This window comes from Microchirus variegatus, assembly GCF_963457635.1.
Source record: "Microchirus variegatus genome assembly, chromosome: 15".
NCBI lineage: Eukaryota > Metazoa > Chordata > Actinopteri > Pleuronectiformes > Soleidae > Microchirus > Microchirus variegatus.
The window spans coordinates 8,658,139-8,676,384 of NC_139816.1; the positions used below are offsets into that span (position 1 = coordinate 8,658,139).

Below are 18,246 nucleotides of genomic sequence, written 5' to 3' on the forward strand. Positions count from 1 at the left end.
GAGAGCAAGAGCGGAGCTGTGTTTTTATGGCTGGTGAGAATTTACATGAAGCGTGCATACAACTTCATTCTATCAACAAATGTCTGTTTAAGCCTATGAGCGTCACATGACTCGTTCTGTTTATACCACTCCACCAGTCGTCTGCAACCTTTAGAATGAAAGGAGCCATATTTGTCACTTTCTGCACCCAAATAAAAGCAGCAAAAAACATCTATTTGACCCATAAAATAAATATCATGTACAATGTTGTTGTTGTTATACATACATACTATATTTGAAGATAATAACAATAACTACCTTGTATAAGTACATGGACAGGACTCCAAATGTGTACTTCTTCATGTACAGGTTACTTCATTTAAAGGCGCCATATGTAAGAATGTAGCCAAAAACGGTTACTACATTCAAATTCAAAATACCAAGGTCTTTTTTCTGACGTAACTGGCAACCCGTGGTTGCTCGGCAGCTGAGACTCTACTGACTGCAATGATTGGTAGACGGCGGTAGGTGGCGCCACATGCCAAAACATGATTTCAAAACATAAACATGATTTGCAGTCTGCAAAATATTTTTTTTAATGCAAATATTTTGGCTGTACTGTTGTTGTTGGTGAGTTCAGTTTGTTATATGAACATTATTCCTGAGTCTCTGTGACATATTAGGAGGATTTTATGGCCAGTTGCTTTAGATTTATTACATAATGCACCTTTAAGTGTAGGGAATGGCATTTTACAAAGACATTGGATGTGACGCATTGGATGTTATGCCTTTGTCTCGACAAAAAAGAGTCAGAAGTGAATTGTACGGCTCAAAAAAACACGTCTTGCTCCCGTCCGCCCCAGCACTGCTGTTGTATACGCACAAACGCTCCCTCAGTCAGGCCTTATAGAAGCAAAAAAAACACACCAAAAGTTACGCCCTGCAGCTTTAAGATGACTTCACCACCACGATTATAACCAGCAGCGACACTTGCAGAAGACAAAAATGTCATCACACACACACAGCGAAACTGTAACTCTCGCATTTGTCAGGTTCCTGCAAAAAAAGAAACGCGGAATCAATCACTGTCGTCGTGTGGTTTCTCATAAGTATGTGGAGTCTGAGTCAGCCTCTATAGTTGGCACCAGGGGAGAGAGAGTCAGAGACAGAAAGAGCTGCAGTTTAGACGTCAGAGTGCAGACAAAGAATAAGAATCAGGATAAAGAGGTAGCACAGGTCAGTGCCATCATCGTCCAGCACCGTCTGCTTTATGGAAACAACAACAACAACAACAACAAGCCTGCGGGGGGAACAGACGCACAACCTGCAGCGTTAACACAACATACAACATCTTATTTTCAACCTGTGACACATACACATACATACATAAGTAACCTATTTCCCAATCATATCTGACTTGTATCCTTGTTTCACCGCCCGCTCTACGACGCGAGAAAGACTCTCTCTGTCTGTTCTGCTCTACGTCGTCATCTCTCCACTGTCTCTAACCATAAGAAATCAAAACCTTACATAACAATTCTTCTGCCTCTCACGACGCATCTTCATTCTCCTACAGGGAAAGACGATGACAAACTGTTATTTGGCTCTGTAGAGCGACTGTTGTCGTCATCAAACAAATGGGGTTAGGAGGTAAGGATGTTCTCATAATGTCTTGTTTTTGTCCATAAACCAAAAAAAATTATTCAGTTTGGATGTTTGTTTTTTTTGCGATACGGAGCAAAAGAAACCCAGAAAAGATTCACATTTAAAACCTTTAAGGTACAACTCAACCGTTCGGTAGACCACACTTTAAGTCACTATATCTTATTGAAAAATGCATCAAGCTGAAACACTTAATGTGGCTTGTTCTCAGCGGTGGAAAGTAACAAAATACATTTACTCAAGTTACTGTATTGAATACTTTTTTTTGTGTTTTTGTATTTTTTTAAGTACAATTTGAACATAGAGGGCGCGCGCCAAAAGTGATAGAATATCCTGTGTTGCGCCAGGCGCGTGTGCTCCAAAACAGTTTTGGATTTCTGACCCCTTGTCATATTTCTACTACCCTCACACCCCACGCAAAGTAACTGAGTAACTTTTACTTAAAGTACATTTCAAATTTGCTACTTTTTACTTCTACTTGAGTACATTTTCAGATGACTACTTTGACTTCTACCTGAGTAATATTTCATCAAAGTATTGGTACTTTTACATGAGTACAATATTTTAGTACTTTTTCCACCTCTGCTTGTTCTGAATGTTGTACTTTATGAATAATGCAAACCAGGTTTATTATGAACAGACGTCTCAACCGTTTGGTAGAGGCCTGTATCTGAAATACTGTAGGGTCTAATACATTGTTATTGTTATATTACGTTAAGTACATAAAATAACATAATAAAAAAATGCAAAGAAACAATTTTTCCTTTGCTTTTTTCTTGGTGCGTACCATAAATGGTTACGATGCAGAAGAAGAAAAAGCGGCACTTTTATTTGTGTTACTTAGGCAATATGTGATGTTGCTTTTATGCAACAGTCACAACAATTCCATCTAAGCATGGATACATGTTTTAAACTTAATACATCTGAAAAAGACACTTTAATGTCTCCATCTGTCATTCTGTCTTGCAAAGCATACTGGAGTCGATCATCCTTTGCACACCTATACTGTAGATTGAAGCAGAAAATCATTATGAATCGAAAATGGATTTTGAATCGAATCGTAGCCCCAAAAATCGGAATCGAATCGTGACGTAGTAAAAGAAAAGAACAGTTTTCAAGTTTTCATGGCAAAAATATTCCATTTTACTACAACTGTTTTAGTATCTGTGATTAAAAAAGATTAAATCTGTCACTTTGTTGAGTTGTCAGTTACATTTAAACCCCCCCCTCCACTTCACACACATCCTTAATCCTTCATTAATTGTAAAAGTTTGGCACGATTGGAGACAAAAATAAAGCAAAACTGTCAGCTGTCAGAATTCCTGAGCACATCCCACTTAACTGTGTTTTTTTTACTATTATTATTATTATAATAGCAGCTGTTAAAAAAGAACTAATTCTCTCCCTGAAGCACGGAATAAAGCGCTGCGTCAGCCCCTGCAGCTGCAAAGCATGAACGCCTTAGCAAAGACTTCACCGTCAAGTCGCCAGATTGACGCGAGGGTGGAGGAGAGAGAGATTCAGTTTATTACTGAAAGAAAGAATGTACCAAACACGCTCCGAGGCAGAGGGGCGGCTGTCAGAGCTCGTGTCGGTGTGTTAAAGGAGAAAGAAACTGGAAAAAAAAAAAAACGTGGGTAAAAACTGATGTTACTTCCTTGTGTTCAGTTCCTCCTGAAATCCTCCTAACTGTACAGCAGGGGGCGCTGCACGCCAGGAGCTTCTGAGGGTTGTGAGGTGTGTGTGTGTGTGTGTATAAGCAGAAATGGATGTGCAGCGGGGAGATAAATCTCACAAAAACACCTTCTCTGAATATTTAAAATCATCTTCTGGTGCTTATGCTGTAAAGGGTAGGTTTGTCTACACTATTAAAAAGTCAAAAAAGTATACGTTTAAGCTGGAAACATTGCTTTTAAATGGCAAAGATACCAAAAAAACAGGACATTATCGTTCAGATTTCCATCGCATCTTCCTGTTCTGCCTGCAAAGAGCGTGCATTTCAAATTTTTTAATTATTTTTAGTGTTTTTATTTTATATAAACGTGCAGTAATCTCATTAGCGCTGCTGTTTTCCAGAGCAACTTTGCTCCCCCTGCGAGCTGCTATTTTGGAGCATCAAGGTAAACCCCCTATTTTAAATTATAATGAGTGCGGATACTTTGATGTTAAAGCTGCAGTTACAATTGTTCTGCCTAATTCCTGCGTTTTCAGGCATATTCCATTTTCTCGCGTCATTAACCATTACTGTTTAAACAGTTATAATAAAGTATATACAGAGGCTATAAGAATGTGCACTATAGAGTGTCTTGTACCCTACAGACGATCTGATGAAAAAAAAAAACCATACATTTTCACCAACATATAAACAAACTTGAGCAAAAAGTACTCAAAATGTTTTTAAAAATGGGATTGAATTGGTGAAATTTATGAAATACGCCGCAGTTCAAAGTTCGCTTGGCTCGTTTTATGAACAAAAACAAAAGAAAAACAGCCTAATTTTGCAACTTCGGCACAATTAATGCTACTAAAAATGCATGATATAAAAATTAATCCTAACTTTGACTCAAGACAATAAATCGCATTTTTTAAAGCCTGAATATGTGACCTTTAAACACTCACGCCCCCAGGATGTCCATATAAGGTCCTTCTAAATCGAATCCTAGTCCTAGTTTGCTTGGAAAGTCCGGTTCGTTGGCACGGAGGTGTGAATGCGCAGCCGAACTTAAAACACTGGTCTCGGTTCTCTTCAAGTGAACCAAATGCAGGAAAGCGGACTACAACGCAGGGCATTGTGGGTAAACACAACCGAAACACCAAAACGATAGCCGGGAGAAACAGTATGTTCACGTAAAAACCACGGGATTTGATGCAGCTCCATGTTTTCCTCTCTTATGTGGAGGAAACTGGAGTCGTTGGTCGTCTTCTCCTTCAGTAATTCTTGATGCAGCAGCGCCGCCTTCAGGCGAGGAGGGGAATACGCTAATCAAAAGGTTTGGTTCGTTTTACGGAGTCTAGCGCACTGTTCGGTGTGAAAACAACCAGAAGGGTTAAAACGAATCACTTCCTGTGTGCAGGGCGAGGTCACGCGAGGTCCAAACTAAAACCCCGTCTCTGCTGAGCTTTAATCAGCATTGTGTGAAGCTCCTTCGACAGCGGTTTTTGTCATTTGTTTACATCTAAACATTAAGCTTTAAGGCCATGGCTGAGGGCTGAGATAAGTATAGTGAAGACTTGTTCTTGACTTCAGTCAACAAATTATTTATATACAAATCCAGCAGTATCCGTGTAATTAACTACACTGGCAATCAAAAGGTTTTTTTTTTTTTTTTTTGACTTGGAAGTTAAGAACAATCTCCTCATTATACTCAACTGCTGAGAGCCTGAAGCAGCACAGCTCATTGTCAGACTACACACACACACACAGAAAAACCCTCTCTCCATTCCCTGGTATCCATTACTAAAAGCAAAACCACACACGAGCTTCTGAGCCTGTGGAGAAATTGGAGCAGTTTGCCTTTGCAAATAAACACAGTCTAGATTTTTTGTGCTGACAAATTTCTCCCACAAATAAAAGAGGGGGGGAAGAGACGCCAAAGTTATCATTTTCATATCAGGGAGCAACAGTTGTTTCCTCTGACATAAATCACGTCTCTCTCTTTCCTGAAAGCAGCCCTCGTTATTTATCACCTGTGCATTGCGACACAAACCGAGGGAACATTCTGTTAAAGAGGGCTTGATGAAACCAGACAGGTAACTACAATAGCTGCTGGTAAACAACACATTATTTCACATCGCATTCCACAAAATACACGCCGACACACGCCGATACGACCGCAGCACAGAGTCAGGAGTGTGGCAAAAAGAAGAAGATATCTGATAGACAAAAAGGGGCCAATTCAGATTCCAATTCCTAACCATTAAGCTCAACCCTTAATCTTAACTGGTCCTCAAAACCAAGTGTTGAGGGTTATTTTGTCACTTAGAAATGGGACACCCCTTAAATGCAGATACGTCTTCAGACTGTAGGGGGCAGAATAACGCGAAAGCTGCGTCCAGTCTGTCAACTCCAAAAAAGAAGAAGAAGAAGAACGCATTTACGTCACGATTATTTATTACGATCCGTTTGTCAGTCAAGTTATTAGGTTGTCAGTTAGTTATAAGATGATACTCATACAAATACCACAACCACGGACATATTCAGCTGACAGTTACCACACACCACGGCTTATTGTAAAGTAAACCATAGCAAACCATCGCTTGTCCAACACCGGCCGACTATTGACAAAAGATCGTAAAATAAAAATAAATGTTACGCAACAATGACGTCAGTAATTCATAAAATGGGCCTAAACTAAGATAATACAATGGTTTTCATCATTTTTATATCTCTATTAAGAAAGACAATACTTAATTTGTAGCGTACTCGTTTCGCTGCATTTCGGCGCCATCTTTGTTTTCCGTCAAAACACGCAATGCATTCTGGGTAGCCCTTGCTCCCAAGGGTGGTCTCGGAAAATCTCAATATTGAGGGCGATACAGCCCTTAAACTTAATTTTTCTGAGAATCGGGACAGCACTTGCACTAGAGGGAGCGCGCATTTTTGAGATTGAGGGTTAAGCAAGGAATTGGAATTCACCCCAAGTTTGAATCGGCTTAATCTGCACTCCCCATCAAACCCCTCTTTTAATTTCTCTTCGTCCTCCTCTTTCCGTCTTCGTCTCTCGCAGGACAAGAGCCAGAAAAGGAAACCCTATACATCAGTGAGATTTAAAGCCGCCTCACGCTGCTCAGCGCTCTCATCACATGATGGCGTGCATCATCAATAATCTGTTTTTACGAGGCCGCTGCCTCTGCGGTGCGTTGCTTTTTTCGATTTGGAAAGACAAACTCCCAGCGCGGTGCATTTCGGGACTTATCTTCCCATTTTTATTTCCTGCTTCTAATTGCATCACAACATTAAAAGAGCCTCCGAGAGCATAACGTAACAGCTCTCCGGTGGGGGGGGGGATATTAAAGCACAGGATGTCTTCAGCACTGTGGAAGAAAATAAACGCTCGCCTTTTTTCGGTCATTTGCTGAGCTGTCGCGCCGTATGTTCGCCGTCTGTCTTAGAGCCGCAAAACGGGGACAAATGGGGGAAAGTTTTTCCCTGCTGTCGCAGCAAAGCGAGTGAAGACATAAACGCAAGATGCTTCAGACACACGCTGCACGGTGCTTTTACAGATAGAATTTTATGAGCAGGAATTCCTGTTCCGGCGTAGATTTATCATTCTTTTAACCGGACCTGTCCATCTCCCTTTTGTAGTTCAAGGGTCAAACCAAGAGTTGAGCGCCCCTTTCTGTCGTCGAACCATAAACACAGGGCATGAGCGTTTTTTTTTTATGTTTTTCCACAGCTATGCTTCAAAGCTACACTTTATGCTTCGGCTGAGCATCTACGAAGTTCTGGTGACCACAGGAAAAGGGGACACTGCAATAGCAGCAGAGCGGCATTGGCACATGACGAGGTCAGAAGGTCCCGGTGTGCCTTTTTTAACCCTGGATTTCAGAGCTTCTGTTTCAAACGGCCAAAACAAAATGCTTGAAGAAAATGAAAAGGGAGGCAAATTGGTCGGTATTGTATGGCAAAAATGGTTTGGCTCCGGTTTTTAGAGCAACGGTGCAACAGAAGCAGCGGTTATTTCAGTCATGAGAAGCACATTCACGACATATTGAGATCACTGAGAGTAATATTTCAGTACAACATTTGCATTACATGTACTTTGTTTGCACTGCAGAGGGCTCATGTTGGAGACACACTTCATGTTAACAAATGTTATTGGGATTCAGAATTCTGAATTTATTCTCAGAATTCTGACTTTAGAACTCATAATTCTGACTCTGCAACTCAGAATTCTGACTTTTAACTAATAATTCTGACTTTTAACTCAGATTTCCAACTTTAGAACACAGACTTCTGACTTTAAAACTCAGAATTCTGACTTTAAAACTCATAATTCCGACTCTGCAACTCAGAATTCTGACTTTTAACTAATAATTCTGACTTTTAACTCAGATTTCCAACTTTAGAACACAGACTTCTGACTTTAAAACTCAGAATTCTGACTTTAAAACTCATAATTCTGACTCTGCAACTCATAATTCTGACTTTTAACTAATAATTCTGACTTTTAACTCAGATTTCCAACTTTAGAACACAGACTTCTGACTTTAAAACTCAGAATTCTGACTTTAAAACTCAGAATTCTGACTTTAAAACTCATAATTCTGACTCTGCAACTCATAATTCTGACTTTTAACTAATAATTCTGACTTTTAACTCAGATTTCCAACTTTAGAACACAGACTTCTGACTTTAAAACTCAGAATTCTGACTTTAAAACTCATAATTCTGACTCTGCAACTCATAATTCTGACTTTTAACTAATAATTCTGACTTTTAACTCAGATTTCTAACTTTAGAACACAGAATTCTGACTTTAAAACTCATAATTCTGACTTTTAACTAATAATTCTGACTTTTAACTGAGATTTCTGACTTTTAACTCAGATTTCTAACTTTAGAACACAGAATTCTGACTTTAAAACTCATAATTCTGACTTTTAACTAATAATTCTGACTTTTAACTGAGATTTCTGACTTTTAACTCAGATTTCTAACTTTAGAACACAGACTTCTGACTTTAAAACTCAGAATTCTGACTTTATAAAGTCTGAGTTATTCTCAGTTTAAATTCTGAGTTTAAAAGACTCAAATAATGTTGTTCCAGTATGGCCCTAATCCTCTGCCGTAGAATTCAACTCTTTGCAATCAACACATTTTCCACAAGTCACAACAGCTCATCGTTTTCACTACCTGACAAAAATACAGCGTCTGCTGGTAAACCGTGAAAAGAGAGAGAGAGAGAGAGAAAGAGAGAGAGAGAGAGAGAGAGAGAGAGAGAGAGAGAGAGAGAGAGGGGGGGGGGGGGAAGACGCTGGATGGAGGTTGGTTGCTCACCTCTTTTCAACCGCACGCAACCTTTTATATACAACACTGGCAATTAGCGTGACATGTAATTCCAGGAAGAGACAGCGTTGAGTTGCAGTGATGATGCTACGTGATGAGGATGTTTCACAGTTTAGCTCCAGAGAGGCGTGACCCAAAAAAAAAACGACGCTAACAATAGAGGTTAAGCCTCTTAAATGTAAAGCATTAAAACAAGTGACATTGGTTACCTGCTAAAAAAAACAACAACATTAAGGCATGTATTCATGCTTCCAGCATCATAAAACCATCTCTATCATCTGTAACTGATTCGCGACGTGAAACTCTGAACACATGTCAAACACAGAATATTCATTAATCAGCCTCACACACACGCACGCACACACACACATACACACACACTCACACACACAGTAACAGTGGGAGCTGTTTCACATTAAAACTGCTGTTGTTTATGTGTAAAAAAAAACATGCAAAAACTGATGATGAGAGTGATAAATGTGCCTAACAACACATCTACAGAACCTTTTTAAAAAATATATATAATTCCTAACATATAGATAAAGTAGCTAAATAGAACCATATAAGGTTCTTTGGCTTGTCCTCATAGGAGGACCATTTTTGGCTCCTGGTAGAACCTTTTTATAAAGGTTCCACCAAGAACCCTTTTTAACCAGTTATTCAGGAAAGGGGTTTTAAAGGGTTCTCTGGATCAAAATGGTTCTTACTGGAACAAGAACCCTTCTTACAAGAACCCTTGAAAAGCCCTTTCATCTGGAAAGGGTTTTTCAGAAGCAAATGGTTCCAGGTAGAACCTCAGCCCTTGTAGAAGAACCCTTTTGGAACCTTACAGTGTACACTCTTAGAAATAAGGGTTCCAAAAGTGTTCTTCTGCAAGGGCTGAGGTTCTACATGGAACCATTTGTTTTTCGAGGGTTCTTGGTAACACCAGAGAACCCTTTGACACCCCTTTGGTTTTAAAAGGGTTCTTGGTAACACTAAGGTTTAAAAAGGTTCTTCCGCCTGGAGCCAAAAAGGGTTCTCGTATGAGGACAAGCCGAAGAACCTTACATGGTTCTACTTAGCACTTTTATTCCTAAGAGTGTAGAAACAAAACACAAACTTCAACTTCTTTAAACCACTGGATTTTAAACCAGGTTAAAGGCCACATTATACTTCTCCGACTGCGTATGCGTTATCCGTCTGCGTCACCACGGAGACGCCTCGAGCATTTATACTTCTGCGTCGTGGTGACGGACACTCGCTGCAATTTCCCGCCCGATCAGTAGGGGTCGCTGCGCAAGGTTGTTGTGCTTCTGGCTACAGTGAGCAATGGCGTCCGAGAAAGAAAGAGAGAGAAAGACTGTTGTTGTTGAAAAAGTGGCCGTTTCTCACTTTTCTGTGTCACGGAACGCAGTTTTAAGATAATTTGAGGCGAGAAATTGGCCATTTAGAGTCTAAACATGTGCTGTGTGTGTTAAGATATGACGTATTTATAGTTCGGCAGCGGCGTTATCGGCGGGGATCAGCTCCGCCTCTGTCAGGACGCCCGGAGCGCACTGAGAGCCGGCACAGAGCAGCTTAGCTCGGCCTGTCCTGAGGACCAATCGCAGCTCTTGCCGTCTCCGTAGTCCCTTGACGGAGTGACGGACACTTAAAAAATATTCCGTGCACCCGGAGACGACGCAGAGGCTCTTCGACAGGTTCTGCGTCGACGCAGAGGACTCTGCGTAGCTACGCAGAGCACTTTACGCAGGAGTATAAATTGGGCTTTAATTTCCAATCTAAACACTTCCTGGTTCCATGATTCATTTTGTCCTCTACCTCCCCAAAATCAAACGATTCCCTTAATTTCAACATTAACCTGAACTCAATTCGATTATGGAACAACTCTCCTCATCTGTATGCAGCACGGACACCAAATTATTTTAATGACTTCTTCTCGCAGATGATCATAAATATGTGTATCGCCAGCAACACTGAACACATGTATTATTAATAAAGGATATTAATGAAAAACCCAGTCCCTTGAAACAACATGTTGATGTTGAAATAAACACAGCAAGAGTCTAAATTTGAGGATCCCTCTGAACTACACACACACACACACAGGCGTGCATATGCTTTTACAACATCATTTGCCTGAGGGCCAGGAGGGTGTAAGGCCCCCCCTGTTTATTGATTAATCTGTCGACTCACGGAGAGGAAACCCCTGAGGGAAGCCTTGTATCCGTTTACACCCCTGAGTTGGGTAAATTAACCACATTTATGCCTTGGGCCAGAACACACACACACACACACATAACAAAACACAAAAAAAACAACAATCAGGTAAAGAGAGGTCTGGTTTAAAGGAATTTCATGCCACATTTGCATAAGCTTTGAAGACTTTCCCTGTGTAACCGAGCCAAAACTATAGCAGACTCCACTGACGACAGACAAAAAAAAAGATGTGCAGACGAGATATCAGTTTGACTTACACAGGTGGAAAAAGCTCACTTAATGGAACCAGGAAGCGGCAACAAAAAAAAGACGCCAGACCCAAAACAGAGGGGGGTGGGGGGGATTTACAACACACACTCATGAGCGGTCACATAACCAAAGCTCATTCTTCGTGCTCAGTGGCCCGATAATTGTCTGTTTCTGTTCGGAGGCCGATGAGTCACGTCCAATCATTTTCTCAGGTCGGTGAAACACGCCGCCGCTAACTCACCTACACTCTCTTTACACGCATGCCTCCACATGACTCAGCGTCCGACTTATTGACGAGCCAAGGACAAAGGTGAGTCGTCTGCAAACATCCAAGGCATTGTCGCGGGCCTCCTCTCCTCGGAGGAATTTGACAGAAGCTGCTATAGAGACATAATTAAATGCTAGGTCTTTTTTAATCACACGTTTTCATTTCAAATGCCACTGAATTACATCAATAACACAAAATACCCGTGCGATTGCTTAAACCTTTAACACCAAGTGTATCGCCGATGACACAGTTGCGAAAATGCGCTATGCGAGATATTTGCAAGTCAAAGCCAACAGAGGAGAGAGTTGGAAACGCCTGTCCATATTTTCCTTTTTTTTTACCTGTTTTTGCACATTGAGGCAAAAACTCAAACAAATGTTTCTTTAAAGGCGCCATATGTAAGGATGTGGCCAAAAATGGTTACTACACTCAAATTAAAAAATACCGAGGTCTTATAGGTTTCGTTTTCTCCGCCGTGGTAGCTCAGATGTAACTGGCAACCCGTGGTTGCTCGGCAGCTGAGACTCTACTGACTGCAATGATTGGTAGACGGCGGTAGGTGGCGCCACATGCCAAAACATGATTTCAAAACATAAACATGATTTGCAGTCTGCAAAAGATGCGAATAATTTGTCTGTACTGTTGTTGTTGGTGAGTTCAGTTTGTTTTATGAACATTATTCCTGAGTTTCTCATACATATAGACATATTAGGAGGATTTTATGGCCAGTTGCTTTAGATTTATTACATAATGCACAAATCATGTTTATGTTTTGAAATCATGTTTTGGCATGCGGCGCCACCTACAGCCGTCTACCAATCATTGCAGTCATTAGAGTCTCAGCTGCCGAGTAACCACGGGTTGCCAGTTACGTCAGAAAAAGAAACCTAAAAGACCGTGGTATTTTTAATTTGAATGTATTAACCGTTTTGGCCACATTCTTACATATGGCACCTTTAAATAAGTGTTATACTGTTCAAATTTCTAATTTAACATGCAAAATTAGTTTTTTATTTTTTACATAAAACTTTTTGTTCTTCTTAAATTTAAATAATACACTATTTTAACATAAACGTTTAACGTAAACTGTAAAAAACTGCCAGCTATTGAACGTTATTCTGGAAAAATGGGCCCTTTTATGGTTAAAATAAGCCGAAAAAAAGGGGTTAATTCAACGTGACCGGGTTAGCTTCAAATCAACTCTCACTTTCTCAGACCAAAAAAAAAAGGAAACTCTCAGAGGAGAAGAGAAATTAGCTTCATGACGACACTTTTAACAGTGATTAAAATGGATTTCTTGGCGTATTTGAGTTACATATCCATTACAGCGAGCCAACTGATGTGGCGCAGGCAGAGGATTTGCTAATCTTAATAACACTCGCAGCCTTCCTGATAGTCGTCAAAGACAAAAAGGGGGGAAAAAAAGTCCCACAGAGACAGCTGGTGGGTTTTAGAGAGTCACGAGAGGCTCCAATTAATGTAATCCTTCACTCTTGGCTTCCACGTCAAAGGAGCGCGTGATCACGTCCCAATCCTAAAAAACTCAACCCCCCTCCTCCCCTCCATTACACTGAGCTATCATGTACAACTTTTTTTTCCCCCCGCAGTAAAACAAGCCAGATTATTAACAGTGAGGAAACAGACAAGTGTGCTGAATAGTGAGCATGTACAAAACGACATGTCTATAAGCTGTAACACACAAGATCCGGATGAGTAAGATTACAAACACCCTTCCCCCCCCCCACCTCAACACCTCAACTTGTCCTCTGCTGCTTTTATTGACTCACCTCCTCAATCACCAAAAGGTGAGGTCGTTCTCTGAGCGCCGGCACTGACTTTATCTCAAGAGCATCTCGGAAAACAAAAATCCCTGCCTGATGGAGCAGAGGATCAAAAGGAGGGTTACACAAGGAGGTGACACACTTTCTGTCAAGCTGATCTAGACATAAAGACAGAAAAGACTGATAAGAGAGACGAGAGAGGTCGAGTCGTCAGCAGCCAGTCCTTTAATCTTTCCAGATGTTTTCACCCACTGGTTGGATTTGTCCAATTATTTTTGAACAATAGAATAAAATTAAGAAATAGCACATTCAATGTTGACAAATGACGATCTTCTCCTACCAGGACATCCAAAGAGTTAATGCAGAACCATGACCTGGATTCCATTCAACAACGGAAGACTTTCACATATTCTCATTACATTCATTATCTGTTATGATTATTAGGGTTAGGGTTACTAACCCTGAGTAAGCCTGTGAATTTTTATCCTCTCAAACTTGCGCGGTAAACTCAAGCTCCGCCCTTAAAATCCTGTTCCAGGTTGGTAATATAAACCCTAGAAGTGCATCAGACCATCTGAAGTCATCAGCAGAGGGCGCTGTGAGTGCAGCTGGGTCTTAAATTAATTTTGGATGCCATTTTGATCCAAAAAAGAAGAAAAGGACCGAGGTGATTTTCAAGTTGAAGGAATAATCGAAGACTTAGGCGATGGCTAACATCATAACAGTATAATAGAAGACTGAGGCTATGGCTAACACCATAAGAGTATAATAGAAGACCTAGGCGATGGCTAACACCATAAGAGTATAATAGAAGACTTAGGCGATGGCTAACACCATAACAGTATAATAGAAGACTTAGGCGATGGCTAACACCATAACAGTATAATAGAAGACTTGGGCGATGGCTAACACCATAACAGTATAATAGAAGACTTAGGCGATGGCTAACACCATAACAGAATAATAGAAAACTATGGCTATGGCTAACACCATAAGAGTATAATAGAAGACAAAGGCAATGGCTAACACCATAATAGAATAATAGAAGCCTAAGGCTATGGCTAACACCCTAACAGACTAATAGAAGACTAAGGCTATGGCTAACACCATAACAGAATAATAGAAAACTATGGCTATGGCTAACACCATAAGAGTATAATAGAAGACAAAGGCAATGGCTAACACCATAATAGAATAATAGAAGCCTAAGGCTATGGCTAACACCATAATAGAATAATATAAGACTAAGGCTATGGCTAACACCATAATAGAATAATAGAAGACTAAGGCTAAGGCTATGGCTAACACCATAATAGAATAATAGAAGACTAAGGCTATGGCTAACACCATAACATAATAGAATAATAGAAGACTATGGCTATGGCTAACACCATAACAGTATAATAGAAGACAAAGCCTATGGGTAACACCATAACAGAATAATAGAAGACTAAGGCTAATAACAGAATAATAGAAGACTAAGGCTAATAACAGAATAATAGAAGACTAAGGCTATGGCTAACACCATAATAGAATAATAGAAGACTAAGGCTATGGCTAACACCATAACAGAATAATAGAAGACGCCTGTACACAGAAGAATATGACTCATGAGAACAGTTTTATGCTCTGCCAGCTTAAACAATTGGATATTTTCAAGTTCACCGATGTAGGAAGACTCCATACGGAGCTCAACGTGCTAACAAATCAGAAACCGCCAAATGCTAACGAGCTGAGACACACTTCATTATATATAAATCAGTTCCACACTTAGTGCTTGTGTTCTGGAACAAGTCGAGGTCGTCCAACTGAATATTAACGGTGCATGGAAATGTACTGTGTTTGTATACATGTGCAGGCAAGGGGAAAAATATCTCAATAAGTTCAAAGAAAACAGCACGTGAGCTAACATTAGTTGAAACTTGATTTTTGGAAATGGTTCTCGGGAACTGCAGCCAATCCCAAATCAAAATCTTCCTGAACCCGTGGTTTGATGCCACGTCGTACAGTATCAGAGGTAAAAGCTGAACCCCGAACCTGTACATGAGACTGATATTATATCCTCTCTGGACCGAAAATGTCAAACACATTTGACTTTCAGTGGAGTCTGACACTTTTAGGGACTGAAATTGGGCCTTTTGGCGAGCAGCAGTCGGCTCTGGGAGCTTTCACACAGTGGAAATGTCACCTGTCACACACACTTATTGTCCGCCAGTGCTGTGGGTAACGGCTCTGTCTGACCCCGTTGGGCCTGGACTTTCGCTGCCGTCATGCCCTGTAACTGCCAATGGTGCGGTCTGAGCCCCCCCCCTCCCCCATATAATAACCATATAATAAATACACTACAGTTCAAAAGTTTGGGGTCACCTATACATTTCCTTTAGTGTGTTTTCCATTAAAAGCCACACTTTTATTCATCAAAAGAGTTGCAAAATGAATCGAAAATATAGTCAAGACATTGACAAGATTAGAAATAATGATTTTTATTCAAAATAAAGAAGCAGCAAAACTGTTTTCAGCTGTGCTAACATCATTGCACAAGGGTTTTCTAATCATCCAATAGCCTTCTAACGCGATTGGCAAACACAACGTACCATTAGAACACTGGAAATGGGCCTCTATACACCTATGTACATATTCCATTAAAAAGCAGACGTTTGCAGCTAGAATAGCATTAACAATGTATAGAGTGTATAAAATAAGGACATTTCTAAGTGACCCCAAACTTTTTAACGGTAGTGTACGAGCCATAAGTGGATAAAGAACATGAGGCGTTGCCCATTAGCCTGTAGCGAAATGGTATTAAATAGCGCCGGGCAATTTAAAAAACCCAAATACTTAAGCAGCATATGGCGTCATAAAGCCAACAGCCATTGGGCCAAAGCAGAGAACTGGCACAGCATATAAATATAAAGTTAAATGCAAAATGAAAGTGCTGTTGAATCAGTCCACTGGAGAGCTATACACTCCACTGCTGGAGCTCTGCCTTTTTTCAACGTGAAAACTTCAAAGTCGGCGTCCATACGGAGAAATGCACCGACGAGATGTCGCCGTCTACAAAGACGCTCGCACACCAGGACTGAACCAAACACACAGTTCATTTATTCTTTTTGAAAGCCTTCTGCGAGTTGGACGTGTGTGTGTGTGTGTGTGTGCGCGTGTGGGCGACGGTGACATCTGTCAACTGCTCAGCCGACTCATCTGCTGTCAAAACACCACCACGGTAAAGAAAGGAGCGAAGAAGAGGAGGAGGAGGAGGAGGAGGAGGAGGAGGACGAAGGGGTGGAGGATAACAAAGGTGCTATAAAGCGCAGAAAGACAAAGGCGCGCAAAGGAAGGAAGTAAGCGAAGACAAGGAGATGAGTGAGGAGGAACATGATGAGCGTGATGAGAGAATAGAGACACTAACGTTCAAAAGTTTGGGGTCACTTGGAAATGTCCTTATTTTTGAAGGAAAAGCACTTTTTTTCCAATGAATATAACATTAAATGAATCATAAATACACTCTGTACATTGTTAATGCGGTAAACGACTATTCTAGCTGCAAACGTCTGATTTTTAATGGAATATGTACATAGGTGTATATAGGCCCATTTCCAGTGTTCTAATGGTAGATTGTGTTTTGTGTTAGAAGGCGATTGGATGATTAGAAAACCCTTGAAAACCCTTGTGCAATGATGCTGGTTCTTTATTTGGAATAAAAATCCAAACATTTCTAATCTTGACTATATTTTCTATTCATTCTGCAACTCTTTTGATGAATAAAAAGCGCGACTTTTAATGGAAAACACAACAAAAGTTGCATGGGTGACCCCAAACCTTTGAACGGTAGCGCATTTTTTTTGTAAAAGTAGGTCACTAAATTGTCGAGGAAAGAGTTTCGTTGGCTCTATCCGTTGTTGTTTCCACCTGGACTAAATGACCTAAGACTAAAACTGACCCCAGACCCTTTTTACGGAGTGAATCATCGCTGCAGAAGAAGCATTTATGCATTTATTTGTGTAGACGAGAGAGAGAGACGGTGGAAGCTGCAAAGACAAGAACATCTGGTTTCCAAGTACAAACTTGCCCTCTCATAACCCATAACCCTGTCTTTACTGCAGGCGGGGGATTCAGGCACAGACACAGCACAAGAACCTGCTGATTTTCCCCGACATGCCTTGCACACATTCCTGACCTCCTTCTGTCACTCCTTCACATGACTCCCCCCCCCCTCCACCCCCCTATTATTACCTACTACAACAAGCTGAAGACTCAAGAGTGAGTGACAGGAAACATTTCAACAGAAACGAGAGTGTCACACATTCACATCCCCAGTCTTGGTCAAGTTGCCTCTGAGACGACAGACGTCCTGACAAATCCGTGAAAAAAACCGTGCACCCTGCAGAGTTGGGAATGTGGTGAGAAGGGCCAAAAGGGAAAAGATAAGGGCCACAACTCTCCCCTCTCATCCTCCTGGCGCCCCCACTTCTTAATCTGCTCCCCACAGAGAGCGAGTTCAGCAGGACAGCGACGCACATCCCACGAGTACATTTTTCAAGGCTGCACGTAAGAACGACAACGACAACACATCATCCTCGCTCATCTCAAAGAAAGCCTTGCAGCAAAAAGCTGAAGTTTGCCACAGTGAATTAAACACGACAGCTCATCAAGAAGAGTTTACAAGTCCATTCCTGTCGGAGCATCATGTGTCAAATGAGCGGTTTAAATTATCACAGGCGGAGAAACAAACTGTATGCATTTCCACTTTTAAAACCACGTTTGTGCATAGTACTACTATGATATCTCGGTGGATTCTCTTGTACCTGAAGTAACGATCACCCCTCTCACCAAGAAAGACCCTTGCCTTGTTTTGTTTTGCCTTTTTAAATGGAGCTATTTTTGGTCCACTTTGCTAAATGCTTCCACAAATGCATTCCATCCTTTGCCGCCACAGGGAAGGAGAACCAGATCCTTACAACACAAGAGACCCACAACTAATCTCATTTAACCTGAAGTGGCCAATAGAAATTACAAAGAATCACAAAGAATTTCCAAGAAATATAGGAAAAGTTTGACGGGAAGTGGGTTAGATTGTTATCGTACTTCCCACTTTA

General features: G+C 40.8%; 1 protein-coding gene across 1 annotated transcript in view; it reads right to left on the reverse strand.

Moving 5' to 3' along the window:
• Positions 1-18,246, reverse strand: part of kiaa1217 (KIAA1217 ortholog) — a gene marked incomplete at its 5' end in the record, with an annotated part of 109,030 nt that overhangs the window by 90,388 nt on the left and 396 nt on the right. The window lies entirely within an intron of this gene.